Source organism: Canis lupus, chromosome 21 (assembly GCF_011100685.1).
Source record: "Canis lupus familiaris isolate Mischka breed German Shepherd chromosome 21, alternate assembly UU_Cfam_GSD_1.0, whole genome shotgun sequence".
NCBI lineage: Eukaryota > Metazoa > Chordata > Mammalia > Carnivora > Canidae > Canis > Canis lupus.
The window spans coordinates 24,728,087-24,745,732 of NC_049242.1; the positions used below are offsets into that span (position 1 = coordinate 24,728,087).

At 43.8% G+C, this 17,646-nt stretch overlaps 1 long non-coding RNA gene across 1 annotated transcript in view; it reads left to right on the plus strand.

The window, feature by feature from the left end:
• Window positions 1-16,149, plus strand: part of LOC119864980 — a 22,501-nt gene extending 6,352 nt beyond the window's left edge. Inside the window, exon 2 of the long non-coding RNA XR_005375672.1 lies at window positions 15,948-16,149. This is a non-coding gene — a long non-coding RNA (uncharacterized LOC119864980). The remainder of the gene's footprint in view (window positions 1-15,947) is intronic.
• The last annotated feature ends 1,497 nt before the right edge of the window (window positions 16,150-17,646 follow it).

Below are 17,646 nucleotides of genomic sequence, written 5' to 3' on the forward strand. Positions count from 1 at the left end.
TGACTTTGAGTAAAGGAGATTATTCTCCATAATCATCCAATTAATTGAAGGGCCTTAAGAGCAAAACCTAGATTTTCCTAAGGAAGATGACTGCATATGTAGTCAGTCTGTGGACTATAATTTCAGCCCCTGCCTGTGAGTTTTCAGCCTGCTGGCCTGCCTTAAAGATTTCAGACTTTCTAGCCCTCACAGTCACATAAGCCAATTCCTTGAGATAACTCATGTATATGCATAGTTAGCCTACTGGTTGTGTTTCTCTGGAGAACTCTCATTAATACAAAGAGGAAATAGATGTCTTCTTGTCCTGAACTTCCCATTTGAATCTATTGGAAACATCAGATTTGTCTGACAAGAGGGGCACTGAGACCCTTCTATCTCAAAAGAAACAGCACCCCATGCCCAGAGATGGAGGACAGTACAATTGCTTCCTGAAAACTGCTCCGTCTAGATCATCATTTAGAAGCTCAAGTTAAATTACTTTTTCCATTGTTCTTTGTCTCCTCTTTGCAATTTCTCGTCTTGAGTTAGGAAGGTTTCTTTCAGCCTCCTGTGCTCTTCTCCAATGATCTTGACCTTTTAGTTCAAGGGAAATAATTCAGTTTTGAGAAGGATAAATGATGCTTCCTAGATTTTCTTCAAGGTCCTTGATTTGCACTCTGAAGTTCTTCAGCTCTTTGTTTGCATGCTCATCTTGTCATTTGCTTCAGGACTTTCCTTCTTTTTTTTTTTAAGTTTTTTTTTTTAATTTTTATTTATTTATGATAGGCACACAGTGAGAGAGAGAGAGAGGCAGAGACACAGGCAGAGGGAGAAGCAGGCTCCATGCACCGGGAGCCCGATGTGGGATTCGATCCCGGGTCTCCAGGATCGTGCCCTGGGCCAAAGGCAGGCGCCAAACCGCTGTGCCACCCAGGGATCCCAGGACTTTCCTTCTCTTCTCCAAGTAATGATCTTCCTGGACTGATAATTTCTCAAGAGACTCAATTCCTTTCTCTTGACAAAGCTCAGTCACTTCATTTCCTCTCCCCTGAAGATTTTGATCTGCACTTTTTCAGTGGAGGTTTGTGCAGCCTGAAGACAGTTTTACAAGATTTATTTATTTATTTTAGAGAGAGAGAGAGTGCAGGGGAGGAGCAGAGGGAAAAGGAGAGAATCTCAAGCAGACTCTGTGGTGACCCAACACTCAATCCTATGACCCTGAGATCTGAGCCAAGCCAAGATCAACAGTCAGACACACTTAAACTATTGAGCCACCCATGTGCTCCTCAGCCTGAAGACTTTTGAGATGATCTGTCATATTGGCTTTTCTGTTCCCTTCTTTAGCAGTGTTGATGTAGAATTGATGTCTCTCTCCATCTTGGATGTTTAAATGCATACTTTACTTTTCAACATCAGTCAGTATCCTCCTGGCTCCTCTTGTCTGGTCATAAATACAGCCTCTACCTTCTGATTCCAATCTATTACCCATGTTTCCTTCTCCATGGTAAGCTATCAGGTCTTTCATATTTAACCAACATTTTTCCAGAGACTCTTCACACTTACCGTGGAGTTCTATATAAAGGTCCTGAGTCTTTCTTTTGTTGCCTCCATAGTTCTAAATTTGCTTTTGCTTTTTCTGCTTATACTTTTATAGATTTGGTTTCTTTAAATGGATTTGGTTTTTTGTGGATTTTGGATCTTTCTCATGATATAAGAGATTGGCTTATCTTGATATGAATATTGAGGTTTTTCTTTTCCTAGCTGGTTTCCTATAAGGCAGAAGATGGACTAGATCATGGGGTTAGATGTATCAGGGCATCAGATGCTTCTAGGCTTTTATTTTCTTTCATCCTGAGATGAAACTGACAGGAATTTTCATTTACTAGAACTATGCTGAATTGTTAATGGTGTATTCCTTGACTCTAAGTTGTCCTCCTCCTCCTCTTTTTCTTCTTCTCCTCTTTCCTGTCTTTTGCCTTGAAAGCAGTGTAATCAGAGCAATATGTGGCAGAAACTGCTAGTTTACCCTCACTATTCATTCTTCTTCTCTTCCTTAGTAGAACCCTAGATTTACATTGGGACACATAGCCATTTGGAATTAAGATCACCTTTCAGCAGATCTTCCTGCTTATTGTGGACATGTGAGTAAATTTTGGCAAATAAGATATAGGCAGAAGTGTCCTGTACAACTTAAGTAAATGTCCTTTAAGGGAGAGATATATCTTTCTTTGTCTCTTTGATCTGTTGGTTGAAGGGCAGCCATATGGCTGAAGCCTGAGCAGCCATCTTGGATCATGAGAGAAAAGCCATGTGTTGAGGATGGTGGAACAAGAGGAAAAGACCCTGGGTCCCTGAAACTGTGGAGGGTCAAGTCAACTGTAGATTACTTATCTCTGGACTAAATTTACATGAGAAAGAATGAAATTTTTATTTAGTTTAAGCTGCTATTACTTTAATTTTTCTGCCACAGGTAAGCCTAATTCTAATTAATGTTGTATTTGTTATCTAGAAATAGGGCACTGCAAGTGCCAAAACTGAGGTGCTTAATTAATGAGTGCATTGCGTTGCAGATGCCAAGGACACAGGCATTGCAGACTGGAAAGTTTATGACTCTCGTTATACAGTAGTAAAACATTTGATCAAAAAATATGAAAAAAGTGTTAGTTGCCTTTTACTGGATAGCAAAACATCCTCGAACCTAATGGGTTAAAACAACAAACATTTTACTACCTATCATGATTTTGTGGGTTGACTGTGTGGTTCTTCTGCTGGTCTCACAGGGGTCTTTGATGAGTTGGATGGAGGCTCGTGCTGGAATATCCAAGATGACTTCACTCGCATGTGTGGGTGGGATGGCTAGAAGGGCTGTGACCTCTCTCTCCATGGGACTTAGCTTAGGTTTCTTTACATGGTAGCTGGATCCCAATTAGGCAAAAGTGAAAGCTGCCAGATCTTCTTAAGGTTTTAAAGTTAGTCACAGGAACAGCCCAGATTTAAAGGGAGGGTACTACATAGTTGCAAATACTAGAAGAGGTGGTTCATTGGGGGTAAGCTTCAGACACTAGCTATCTCACCTTGAAAGACTACTTGAGGTAGCAATGTAGTGTAGTAATGGAGAAAGGTAGGGAAATTTAGTATATTGATATTTTCTGGCTCCTTCTTGATACTTTTAGCAAAATCTTACCAGAGAGAAAGAAATGCAGAAACTCAAACTAGAGCTGGCTGCTCTGTATAGATTTACTAAGATTTACTAAGGGAGGAACACTTTGCTATTACCTATAATCTGGATTGACCAAGAATCCTTTAATTTTGAGTCTTGTAGAGTTTAGAAGGCCAATTTTTTCTGCACTGAAGCACTTAAAAGTGTTAACTGCAAAGTGCCAGCCATAGGAGTAAAGATAAGTGCCCTCTTCAGAACAGCAGTGGACCTGTTGGCAAGGAAGGATAATGCTTTCCCACCCAAGTGTGTTGTTTCAGGGTCTGAAGAGAACCATCATCCAGTTGGGGGAATGGCCAATAATGAAAAGATCAGAGTTTTCAGGCTTGAAAACCATGTCTAGATAAGGTCTTTGGCTGTGGTTACTTACACTGGAACTGACTAGAACCAAATAGACCAAAGATTTACTAAATTTTTAAGGAATTGTAGTCTCAAGGAAAACTTAAACCCTGCTTGTAGGAGCCTCTGATTGCTCAACCCTCACAACACTCCTTGGGCCGTTGAACCTGCACCAGCAGAGGTGGACTTGGATGACTGATTTTGCAAAAAGGGTATGCTCTCTCATGTTCAGCCCGGGGCTTGTATGTGGCTTCTCAGAAATGTGGCCAATCTAGGAATTAAGTGAGGACTACTGATTTACTTATTATTAGCTTAACCAAGTTTTAACATATGCTTCTTTGTATCAGGTATTACATTAGTGCTGAAGATGAAGTTGTGAAGGAAAGAAGAGGCAGTTGATAGTCCAGAAGGCCTGGTAGGACCCATACTCACTCAGACTCATCATTCACAGCTCTGTCTTCTCAGCAAGGCCCTTTTTTTTTTTTTTTAAGATTTTATTTATTTATTAGAGAGAGAGAAAGAGAGAGAGGCAGAGGGAGAAGCAGGCTCCATGCAGGGAGCCTGACGCAGGACTCTATCCCAGGTCTCCAGCATCACGCCCTGGGCTTAAGGTGGCACTAAGCCACTAAGCCACTGGGGCTGCCCTTAGTGAGGCCTTCTTGAAGGACTCTAGAGGTTCCCACATCTGCTCCTTTTGCTGATCTCAGTGATGTGTATCCCGGCTGTACCAGCTTCCTCGGTCAGTCTTGTTGGATTGTTCCGGGTTATGTCTGTATCTGGGCCTGCCACTGACACTTCCAATACACTGATTAGATAGGATGCAGAGGTTAGGACTTATGGTCCTGGTGCCATCAGGGATAATCTTATCCCTGAGACCTGACTGTGCAATGCAGCGGCTTGCAATCTATTGTCCCATGGCCCTTTTACACACACATCCTGCCTCAGCAACCCATCCCACTTCCAAGTGGGAAGAAAGCCTGATGACAACAGCAAGTATTTTTGAGATTACATTTTAGTTTTATGCTTTAGCAGTAGGGTGTGGATAGTTTAGATATGAACTCTAACACACTTGTCTTCTTGTCATAAAGAAAGGCATAAATCCCAACCCTTTACAGATAAGTGTACCTGACCAGGAGGAACTTGTAGACACAGCTTGTATTAGGCAGTTTCTGGTTGTTTTTTTTTTTTTTTTAAGACTTATTTATTTATGATAGACATAGAGAGAGAGAGAGAGAAAGAGGGAGAGAGAGAGAGGCAGAGACACAGGAGGAGGGAGAAGCAGGCTCCATGCAGGGAGCCCGATGTGGGACTCGATCCCAGGACTCCAGGATCACGCTCTGGGCCAAAGGCAGGCGCTAAACCGCTGAGCCACCCAGGGATCCCTAGTTTCTGGTTGTACATGCAGACAACTGACCATAGCTTAAGTGAAAAGTGTGTTCTTGCTTTTTGTCCAGGCTCTGTGTGCCTATTGTATTCTCTCCTACCTGCCAGCTCCAGGAGGAAAAAAATCCCAGAGGATTCTGATTGGTCCAGCTTTATGTCATGTGTCCATCTAGGGCAGGTTCTGTTTCCAAAAAGAAGGGGTAGGAGGAGAAGGCGGGCTGCTAAGAACAATAGCCAATACATTTAAGTTGAGACAGCAAGACTCCTAGGAGTAGAACTTTATTCAGGAAGAAGTCACTTGAATGGCTCCTTTGTTTTGGTAAATGCAGGGTAAATAGATACCAGTGTTCTAGGCAAAGAGTGACATTGGACTCTGGTGTCTTGAAAAAAAATCCTCTTTTCACACCCCTTGATCTGGTCCCAGGGGAGGAAGCGGAAAAATTTGCATTCCAGCCAAAGAACCTCCCAGAAGCACCGAAGTCACATCATTACAACATTCTTGGTTGGTGAAAGTGGCACTAACTGAACTCTGCCTGCAGAAAAAGACACCAAGGTTCCAATTCCCTCACATGAGGTATACCAGAATATGGGTCACTTCTGCCACAGTTCATGGCTGGAGTTAGAGCTCTTTTCTCCATCTCCCCATATAGAAAATACTTATGTGCTTTGACAGGGCAACTGGGTGGCTCAATAGGTTAAGCATCTTACTCTTGATTTCAGCTCAGGTCATGATCTCAGGGTCATGGGATTGAGCCTTATATTGGGTTCCACACTAACTGTGAAGCCTGCTTAAGATTCTTTCTTTCTCTCCCTCCGCCCCTCCCTCCCCATTTGCATGTGTGCTCTCTTTCTCTCATATATAAACTTTTTTTTTTTTTTTTTTATGATAGTCACAGAGAGAGAGAGGTGCAGAGACACAGGCAGAGGGAGAAGCAGGCTCCATGCACCGGGAGCCCGATGTGGGATTCGATCCCGGGTCTCCAGGATCGCGCCCTGGGCCAAAGGCAGGCGCCAAACCGCTGCGCCACCCAGGGATCCCTTTCTCTCATATATATATATATATATATTTTTTTTTTTTTCTGTGTTTTGAGAACAGTAGCTGAACATGAGAAGGGAATGCAAAGAACTCAGTGTGCCCATCAGGTTCAGAGTGACACCAACAGGAGGGCCTGACCCCCTAAGAGTTCTCTGTGGCCTGTGTAAGGATCTGAATCAGCATGAGTATCACACTAGCAACAGTCAATGGTGCCTTCACAAGCACAGGAAAGAGATAGTGAGAAGTAAATGGATCTTGCATGCATTTTGGAGTTGTTTTTTTGTTGTTCATTTTGGAGTTTTTATTAGTTTGTTGATGGGCTGTGTGTAGATCTTGAGGGAAAGGAGAATTTAGGAAAGGCTCTTTGGTTTCTAACTTGAAGTAGAGGCATTTGCTTATATATGAATTTATATATACATTTCCATATATATGAATTTTATATAAATATTAAAAACATATATATTGGGGCACCTGGGTGGCTCAATCAGTTAATGGTTTCAGCTCAGGTCTTAGTCTCAGGATCATGAGTTCAAACCCTGAATTGGAGCCTACTTACACACACACACACACACACACACTCACATATACATATATGTGTGTGTGTCTATATATAGAGAGAGAGGGTGTTTAGCCTTATATATATATATAGACACACATATATGTATATACATATATGTATATGCATTTGTTTAAATATGTACAAAATATTTCTAGAGGGCTACATAAGAATTTCCATGGAAGATGTGGTAGATTGCAAAAAGATGATCACAAATCCCTCCCAATTCTTGTGTGCCTGGCCTTTTGCAATGTGACTTTGCTCCTCCTCCCATCAAGATGTGGAGTCTGGGGCAGCCCGGGTGGCTCAGCGGTTTAGCGCCACCTTCAGCCCAGGGCGTGATCCTGGAGATCCAGGATTGAGTCTCACATCAGGCTCCCTGCATGGATCCTGCTTCTCCCTCTGCCTGTGTTTCTCTCTCTACTCTCTGTGTCTCTCATGAATAAATAAAAAAAATCTTAAAGAAAAAAAAAGATGTGGAGTCTGTTTTTCCCCACTCTCAAATCTATCTGGCCAGGTAACTTGCTTTAACCAATAAAATGCAACTGAAGTGATGTCAGAACTCTGGACCTAGGGGGTCTTGTTGCTTCCTTCCATGCTTACCACCATGCAGAGAAGCCTCCTTAAGGATGAGAGATCACAGGAAAAGAGAAGCCCCCAGCCAGCCAGCCTGAACAGCTATACACATGAATGAGGCCAGCTTAGACCTTGTAGCTCATCAGCCAAAGGAATGAAGCAGCATTATTCACACGCAAGACCAGCAGAAGCACCACCCAGCTGGGTCCAGCCCAAATTACTGACCCACAGAGTGGTGGACAAATATGGTGATTGTTGCCATAAGCCATTGAGTTTTGGGCTAATTTATTGTACAGTAATAGATAACTGTTACAGGAGGGAACTTGAGTAGCTGAAGAACAGGAATAGGGGGGATTTTCATTTACCCTTTTGTATCATCTGAATTTTGAAACTTGTGAATATTTTACCTATTAATTTTCAAAAATGTTTGTTGCAGGGATCCCTGGGTGGCTCAGTGGTTTAGCACCTGCCTTCACCCCAGGGCATGATCCTGGAGTTCTGGGATCGAGTCCCACATCAGGCTCCCTGTGTGGAGACTGCTTCTCCCTCTGCCTGTGTCTCTGCCTCTCTCTGTGTGTCTCTCATGAATAAATAATAAAATCTTAAAAAAAAAAAAGTTTGTTGCATTTAATGAATAAGTCTCTTATTTTTTTTTTTGTTTTTTGTTTTTAATTTTTATTTATTTATTTTATGATAGTCACAGAGAGAGAGAGAGAGGCAGAGACACAGGCAGAGGGAGAAGCAGGCTCCATGCACCGGGAGCCCGACGTGGGATTCGATCCCGGGTCTCCAGGATCCCGCCCTGGGCCAAAGGCAGGCGCCAAACCGCTGTGCCACCCAGGGATCCCAAGTCTCTTATTTTGAACATGAAGAGTATAGTTTTTATTTTAAAATATTTTATTTATTTACTTGAGAGAGAGAATGAGCGAGAGAGTGTGCCCACAAGCTGGGGAAGAGGCAGAGGAGGAGGGAGAAGCAGATTCCCTGTAGGGCAAGGAACCTGATGCGGGGCTTGATCTCAGGACCCTGGGATCATGACCTGAGATGAGGGCAGATTCACAACTAAATGAGCCACCCAGGTGACCCGAAGAGTATAGTTTTTATTTTTTTAATTTTAATTTTTAAAAGATTTAATTTATTTATTCATGAGAGAAAGAGAGAAAGAGGCAGAGACATAGGCAGAGAGAAGCAGGCTCCATGCAGGAAGCCTGATGCAGGAGTTTGATCCCAGGATTCTGGGATCATGCCCTGGGCTGAAGGCAGGCACTCAACTGCTGAGCCACCCACACGCCCTGAAGAGTATAGTTTTTAATTGACTCATCACTACATGGATTTTTTTTTAAAGATTTATTTATTTATTTATTTATTTATTTATTTATTTATTTATTTTAGGGAGCGATAAGGAGAGTGTGCATGCAAGTGGGGGGGAGGGGCAGAGGGAGAGGGAGAGAATCCCAAGTCCACTCACCATTGAGTGCAGAAGTGACTGGGGCTTGATCTCAGCACCCATGAGGTCATGACCTGAGCTGAAAGCTTGAGTTGGATGGTTAACCGACTGAGCCACTCTTGTGCCCCACCACTGATTTTTTTAAATAAACTTTTTTTGAGGCATTGCATACTTACGGAAATATATACAAGAGTACAGCTTGATGAAGTTTCACAGAGCATACATACCTGTGTAACTGGCACCCAGATCAAGAAACACCACCAGTCTCCTTCATGTTCCTCCTAGCTGCTACCCACAGGGAGTGTGTGTATATACACATATATATAAAGTAAATATATTTATTTATATTTATAAATATATTTACACAAACATTTTATTGTTTTTTATTTAGAAAAAGAGTTTCCTTTCCTCCCCACTAAATATATTTGAGTAAGTATATAAAGGATGTCATTTTAGGGCCCCCTGGGTGGCTCAGCGGTTAAGCGTCTGCCTTTGGTTCAAGGCATGATCCTGGAGACCAGGGATCGAGCCCCACATTGGGCTCCCTGCATGGAGTCTGCTTTTCCCTCTGCCTGTGTCTCTATCTCTCTGTCTCTCTCATGAATAAATAAATAAAATCTTTAAAAAAGAATGTCATTTTAAAGGCACATTGAGGGATCCCTGGGTGGCTCAGTGGTTTAGCACCGCCTTGAGCCCAGGGTGTGATCCTGGAGACCCAGATGGAGTCCCACATTGCGTTCCCTGCATGGAGCCTGCTTGTTCCTCTGCCTGTGTCTCTGCCCTTCTCTCTGTGAGTCTCTCGTGAGTAAATAAATAAAATCTTAAAAAAAAAAAAAAAAGGCACATTGAGTTACCTGCCTTCATAAGAGCACCTGCAGATCTCTATCTGGCCCTTCTGCGTTAGCAGTGTGAAAAGCTCTGAGCAGTTCCAGTTTAAAACCAAACCCTGGTAGCTGGGAAGACGCGTTCCTTCCCCCTTGTGGCCATACTTGGCTACTGCACCCAAGCTAGGCACCCAGGTCAGTGCAAGAACTTTCCCAACGTGAAGCCGAGGTGCAGAACCGGACAAACTGGGCTCCGTTCTGGGCCGGCATTTTAGAGCAACTCTCGTAGCCCCGGTGGCCTGACCGTCTCCCGATTGCGGTAGCACCTATAGAGTTAGCCTTGGGGGTTGGGAGCTGATTTCACCAGCGGCGTGTCCTTCACGGGGAGGAGATGGTTAGAATGGGGAGTGAGGAGCAGCTGAACAACCGAAGAACAACCCGGTTGTTAGAGATCGTGGCCTTGGCATCCTCAGAGCACAGGATGCGGGAGGGCCCTGGGCGTGCCTACGTGGCCGAAGCCCTGAAGCCCTGCTTCTCTGGAGCTTCTGCCTCCTGCAGGTCCTGTGGGAGCAGGTGAGGCGTGTGGGAAGCTTCAGGAAGAACCGGGGCGTGCCGCAGAGACCTCGGACTTCTAGGGTAACACCCCCCTACCCCCTCACCCCCTCACCCCCCCGTGAGCAAGGCAGAGGCCGAAGACAGGACTTCTGTTTTTATTTTTATTATTATTTTTTTAAAGATTTTATTTATTTATTCATGATAGTCACACAGAGAGGCAGAGACATAGGCAGAGGGAGAAGCAGGCTCCATGCACCGGGAGCCCGACGTGGGATTCGATCCCGGGTCTCCAGGATCGCGCCCTGGGCCAAAGGCAGGCGCCAAACCGCTGCGCCACCCAGGGATCCCAGGACTTCTGTTTTTAAAAGTTCACTCTTGGGGCACCTGGGTGGCTCAGATGGTTGTCTGCCTTCTGCTCAGGTCATGGTTCAAGGGTCTGGGATTGAGGCCCACATCTGGCTCCCTGCTCAGCGGGGTGCCTCTTTCTCCCTCTCCCTCTGCCACTCCCCTGCTTGTGCTCTCTCACTCTCTCTCAAATAAATAAATGAAATCTTTTATTTTTATTACTATTATTTTTTAAGATTTTATTTACTCATGAGAGAGAGAGAGAGAGAGGCAGAGACACAGGCAGAGGGAGAAGCAGGCTCCATGCAGGGAGCCCTATGCGGGACTCAATCCCCGGCCCCCAGGATCACGCCCTGGGCCCAAGACAGTGCTAAACCGCTGAGCCACCCGGGCTGCCCCAAATCTTTTTTTTTTTTTTTTTTTTAAGTAATAAAAAATAAAAGTTCACTCTGGGGGAAGTGGGAGGAACTGGTGATTTCTCCAGAGAACTGGTAGAGGAGGGCCATAAGGGGTGGACCCACCGAGGAGGTCTCCACAGGTAGACCTTGAAGCTGGGCTGCAGGCCTAGCCTCCTGCCTCTCACCCCTGAGGCTGGTCCGCAGGACAGAACCAGTTGCAATCTGTAAATATTGCCATTGGTCAATTCTAGTTTGTCTACTTTACCGTCCCTATCTTTTGGTTTCCCCCTTGGTAATATTTTGTCACATATGGGACACACACCACTAGCCCTACTCAGCAGTGCAGATATCAAATAGGGTATGAGTGGGGAACCATATAGGCAGAGAATAGGGCACAAGCAGCCCCTGGAACTCATTTCCCACTGCACTGTCACCAGAGTCCCAGTGGAAGGGGCCTGCTGTAGTAATGTTGAAATGGAGGAGGAAAGTATTTTGATATAAATGACTTTTTTTTTTTTTTTTTTTTTTTTAAGAAGAGAAAGGAACTTTTAATAGAGTGGGTATGAGGGCAGGCCCTGTGGCTCAGCGGTTTAGCACTGCCTTCAGCCTGGGGTGTGATCCTGGAGACCAGGGATCAAATTCCACGTCAGGTTCCCTGCATGGAGTCTGCTTCTCCCTTTGCCTCTCTCTCTCTCTCTGCCATGAATAAATAAATAAAATCTTAAAAAAAAAATAGAGTGGGTATGAGAAGGAAACAGCTAGGTGACTATGCCACATTGGAAGTACCGTATCCAGCAAGTAGCTTAGTTAGTAAGGGGGAGCCCCTAGAACCCAGTGGCTGATATCATTGGGCTAATGCAGACATATTGAGCTAGCTATCTGGGGAAATGAATGAGCCTCTAAGGTCATCACATATATCTCTCCTTACACTTGAAAAAAATATTCAGTGTCAGGTAGGATGTTTGGGGCTGTAATTGAGGCTTCCTAATCAAAAATGACTTAAGGTGTGCCTGGCTGGCTCAGTCTGAATAGTGTGTGACTCTTGATCTCAGGATCATGGGTTTGAGCCCCACAGTACATGTAGAGATCACTAAAACAACAACAACAACAACAACTTTATTTATTTTAAGGATTTATTTATTTATCTGGGAGAGACAGGGAGAGAGCATGAGCAGGAGGGGCAGAGGGAGAGGGAGAGAATCTCAAGCACACCCCGTGCTTAGCAGGGAGCCCCATGTGAGGCTGGATCCCAAGACCCAGAGATCACGACCTGAGCCAAAACCAAGAGTCAGAGGCTCCACCAACTGTGCCACCCAGGTGCCCCACAAATAAATAAACTTTAAAACAAAACAAAAGTGACTTAAGCTTAAGAAATTTCATAATGTCGATTAACAAGAAGCCAGCAAAACAGTCTCTGGATTGACTCAGTGGCTTAGTTTGTCCCCTAGGACCTTGCAATCTTTCCCCTCAGCCACCCTTCTTGGCAACATCTTCCCTCATGGTTGCAAGGTAGCTGCTGTTGTAGATCCAAGTATCATGCTATCATGCAACAATATCCAAAATCTTCCCTCCTTATCTCTCCTCTTTTATCTTTTTTAATCACAGAGGAAAATCTTTCTTAAACCCCACCACCACCACCACCAGGAGGCATCCCCTTTCATTTCACTGGTCAGAACTGAGGCACACAGGCTCCACTGACCCAGCCACAGGGAACAGGGACTGTTACCATGGCTGGTGTGGACCATGGGTCATCCTATCAACAGGGAAGAGGGAATGCCTGCTAGGAAGTGAACCCTTGTGTCTGCCATTACATTTTTGTTCTTTTTTCTGATTATAGAAGTCATATATGTCCTCTGTAGGAAATTTGGGAAATCCAGAGAAGGATGAAGTAGATCCACCTGGAACCAAGCGCTGTCTTATCATTTTGACCTGCTTTTCTCTCTCTCTGCACTCTGCTCCACTCAACCCCCTTCATCCTCCTCTGCACCAGCCCTTTATCTCTGTTTCCCCACACCCAAACCACCTTCTATTCAGTACAGAAAAACACTTGTTGTAGGTCTTGGTCCCAAACTCCTCCCTTGCTTTTTTTAAAGCTGTGGGGAAAAAAAAAATCATAAGTAACAGAGTATGTAAAAAGGATGTGTGTAGTGCAATGATGTTACAAGTGCTTGTGAACCCACCACTCAGCCTGAATACTTCGAAGCCCTGATCATGTACCCTCCTTTCCCTTCCTGAATTGGCTGTTGCCCACTGTGTTCATCATTTGTTGCCACAAAAATGCCATGTATTGTCTCAAAATTCAACAAGCTTCATCTCATATTCATGGTCTGCAGGTTGCACTAATCTAGATTGGGCTTGGTGAGGTGGCTCTACTTCAAGTTGCGGATTGTCTGCATTTGGCTCCAGACTGCAGGCTGGAGCCAGGTCTGCTCCATATGTCTATCATCCTACAAGGATCAGAGTCTACCTGGCGCATATTCTCCTCCTGGCCCTTCACTGAAGTGGGAGAACCATGTCAAACAGCAGCAAAAGGAGATCCCTGGGTAGCTCGGCGGTTTGGAGCCTGCTTTTGGCCCAGGGTGCAATCCTGGAGTCCCGGGATCGAGTCCCACGTCAGGCTCCCGGCATGGAGCCTGCTTCTCCCTCCTCCTGTGTCTCTGCCTCTCTCTCTCTCTCTCTCAATGTCTATCATCAATCAATCAATCAATCAATCTTAAAAAAAAAAAAAACCAGCAGCAAAAGCCCATTGAAGGCACTGCTCAAGTCATGTTTACTGACATTCCACTGGCCAAAGCAAATCACGAGGCCAAGCCCAATCTCAGCAGGGCAGGGAAGTACACTCTTTCCCAGCAGAGAGAGGTACCCAAACGTTTGCTGACCACAATCCAGACTCCCATAAAAATGCCTTTGGTTTTCTTTATGGTTTTGCCAGAAAGAGATGTATCTCTGCAGAATATATTAGTTGTTTTCCTCTGGTTGTGAATTTTCTTTTCTTTTTTTTTTTTCTTAAGATTTATTTATTCATTCAGAGAGAGCGAGAGAGAGGCAGAGACACAGGCAGAGGGAGAAGCAGGCTCCATGCAGGAAGCCAGAGGTGGGACTCGATCCTGGGTCTCCAGGATCACACCCCGGGCTGCAGGCGGTGCTAAACCGCTGCGCCACCGGGGCTGTCTGGTTGTGAATTTTCTATAAATGGATTCTGAATGGGTATATTTTCTGAGTCATGTTTCTCTTTACTTTGTTTTCTCCCTATTTTATCAGTCAGGATGTTTGGTTGTGAACACAAACACCAATGCTGGCTCCCTTAAGGGAAAGGGATTTATTGGAAGGGTGTTGGGTGGTTCATAGAATTGATGGGAAGGTTGGAGGGAGAGCCAGGCTTAGGAAGTGGACAGGATACAGATCAGTAGTTGCCTGGGGCTGGACATGGAGATTCCCTCTACAGGGAACTCCCTCTAAAGGGGCACAAAGAAACTTTTTCGGATGATGAAAATATATTTTGATTGTGACAGTGGTCATATGGGATTTATACATTAGTCAAAACTCATCAAACTATATACTTCAAATGGGTGCAATTTATTGTATGTAAATTATATATCACCTCGATATAAAAAAGAGGATATGCTTCATTTAATAATAATTTTTAAGTCTGTAGTGGCTAGTGCTTGAGAAAGCAACTGTGGGGTTCTTCCCTGACTAGTTTTATATGATTTGGGGTGATATTTCTGGCTCTATACTGGGTTCTCTAGGCCTCTTGATTCTGTGAGCTCCCCAATAGTACTTTTTGTTTTTTAAATATAACAGATACATCTCAATAAAAAATTCAGTGATTTGAGTATATTCACAGGATTGTGCAACTATTGCCACAATCAATTTTAGAACATTTTCATTACACCAATAAGAAAGGCCATACACATTGGCAGTCAGTCATTTCCTCCTAGGCACTATATTACTTTGCTAGGGCTACCATAATAGAGTATCTGGGTGTCCTTAAGCAACAGAAATGTATTCTCTCATAGTTCTGGAGGTTAGGAGTCTAAAACAAGGTGCTGGTAGGACCACGCTTTCTCTGCAGGCTCTAGGGAAGAATCTGTTCCATGCCTTTCTCTTAGCCTCTCATGCTGTCAGCATTCCTTGGTGCTCCTTGGCTTGCAGGCACATCTGCAAATTGCTGCCTCTGTTGCCGTGTGACATTCTCCTCTGTGTCTCATGGTTTCACAGGGCATTCTTTTCTCTTCGTGAGTCTTTCTGTGTGTCTGTTGTCTTCTCACGAAGACATCAGTCATATTAGATTAAGAACACACCCCACTCTGATATGACCTTGTCTTAGTTTACATCTTAATTATATTTGCAAGGACCCCCTTTCCAAATAAGATCACTTCACAGGTACCAAGGGTTAGGACTTATCATATCTTTTAAGGGGACATAATTCAGCCCACAACAGTCTCTCATCTCTAGGCAACCACTAAGCTACTATCTGTATTTGTGGATTTACCTATTCTGGACATTTCATATAAATGTGATCATATAATATGTAGTCTTTTGTGGCTACTTTCTTTCACATAACATGATGTTCTCAAGGCTCATCCATGTTTTTTTTTTTTTTTTTTTTAATTTTTTATTTATTTATGATAGTCACAGAGAGAGAGAGAGAGGCGCAGAGACACAGGCAGAGGGAGAAGCAGGCTCCATGCACCGGGAGCCCGATGTGGGATTCGATCCCGGGTCTCCAGGATCGCGCCCTGGGCCAAAGGCAGGCGCCAAACCGCCGCGCCACCCAGGGATCCCCTCATCCATGTTTTAATGTGTTGTATTAGTACTCCATTACTTTTTATTTGAAATAACATTCCATTTATGGATATACTGTAATTTTTTTTGCTCATTCATTGATGGACATTTGGATTGTTTCCATTCTCTGACTATTATGAATAGTGTTGCTGTGAACATTCTTATACATATTCTTGTGTGGATATATATTTTACTCTTGGATATATACCTAGGAGTGTAATTTCTGGGTCATATGGCACCTTTATGTTTAATTATGAGGATCCGCCAATCTGTTTTCCAAAGCAGCTACACCATTTTACATTCCTACCAGTAATGTATGGGGTTTCTAATTTCTCTACATCTTTGCCAACACTTTTGGCAAAATTTTCTGTCTTTTAGATTACTAGTCATTCCAGTGAGTTTGAAGTATTTCATTGTGGTTTTGATTTGCATTTCCCTAACAACTAATGGTATTGAGCATCTTTTCATGGGCTTATTCCCATTTCTTTTGTTTGTTTGTTTAAGTTGGCTCCATGCCCACCTGGAGCCCAATGTTGGGCGTGAAGTCACAGCTGTGAGATCAAGACCTGAACTGAGACCAAGAGTTGAATGTTTAATGGACTGAGCTACTCAGGTGCGCCTCCCACATTCTTTAAATCAGCCAGAAATTTTTGTCATGTTTCTGTTGCTTGACACCTATAAACAATAAAACCATGAATCCCTAAAACTTTCCTGAAAGTCTCCTTAAAAGGTGTCTGTCTTCTGAGTTGGTTGTGGGCCTAACAAAAGAGTTCTCCGGGGTCCTTTGAGTCTTCCTTTAAGGTCTCTTTAAGGGGACAGGAGTTACATTTCACAGAGGCCCTCAAAATTCACCAAGGGGTAAGAGGCTGCATCCAAACTCATTAAATCATTCATAAAACACTCACTCACTCTCCCTACTTGTCCCATGCCTGGCTCGGTGTGTAGGGTTCTGCCTTTAAGGAGTTCATCATCTGCCACAGAAGGCACACATGGACATAGCCAGTCTCTGTTCAGAGTGATCAGTTTCTACAGAGGAAAACACAGGGTCTCTCTGTCCCTGTGAACAAGATGCTTCTTAGAGATGGAAATATCTGAGGTAAGTCCTCGAGGATGAGTGGGAGATAGCCAGGTGAAGGGTGGGATATGTGATGATGCTCATGAAATGGCTCACTCAAAGGGATGGCTTTGTATTAGTGATGATGTAAGTTCAACTGCCATAACAATAATCCTCTCTGATGTAAATAGGTATATTTTTAAAAATAGATTTTACTTATTTGAGAGAAAGAGTGTATGTGAGAGAGAGGGCACAAGCAGGAGGAGGATCAGAGAGAGTGGGAGAAGCAGACTCCCCTAACTGCTATGGACCCTCCTGCTCAAATAGAGAAGAAACAGATACACAGCAGTCACTGGTCCATAGCAATTCTGAAATCAAGCCGGGCATGCATTGATTCTGAAGTCAAGCAGCTCCATGATTCAGTTCAAACTTAGGAATACTTCTCTGTGGGTCTTGGTTCTGTCCTCTGAGTCATCCTTCCTTTCTCATAAAAGGTGGCCCGTGTTTGCATCTGAGTAATTGTTTCAGCCCATTTCCTAAACTATTGTACAAGCTAAGGAATCTAAAGTTCTCTTTTCATTTTATATTGTCTCTATCCCTTTCAAATGTGGCATTTGAGTTTGTGACACATCGTTTAGACAAAATTCTTGTAGGGAAAAACAAAATCTGTATTTAGGGAACTTCCAGGAGTTCAGTATGACCAAAATATTGGGCGTTCCCTGGGTTTCTCTCTGCTAGAATTCTAGACACAGAACCACAGTTATTGTGTATTATAGTCCTCATACCTGACTGTGAGAACCTCTAGGGCAGGGTCTATTTCTCAAGAAGAAATAGATAAATCCATTTAGCTGGGATGTTTTAATACAACTCTCTCAGTAACTGATAGAATATGCAAAATAAGGGCAGCTCCGGTGGCGCAGCGCAGCGGTTTAGCGCCGCCTGCAGCCTGGGGTGTGATCCTGGAGACCTAGGATCAAGTCCCACGTCGGGCTCCCTGCATGGAGCCTGCTTCTCCCTCTGCCTTGTCTCTGCCTCTCTGCCTGCCTCTCTCTCTCTCTCTCTCTGCCTCTGAATAAATTAAAAAAAAACCTTAAGAATATGCAAAATAAAAACATCAATAAGGACACAGGAAGTTTGAATAACATGCTT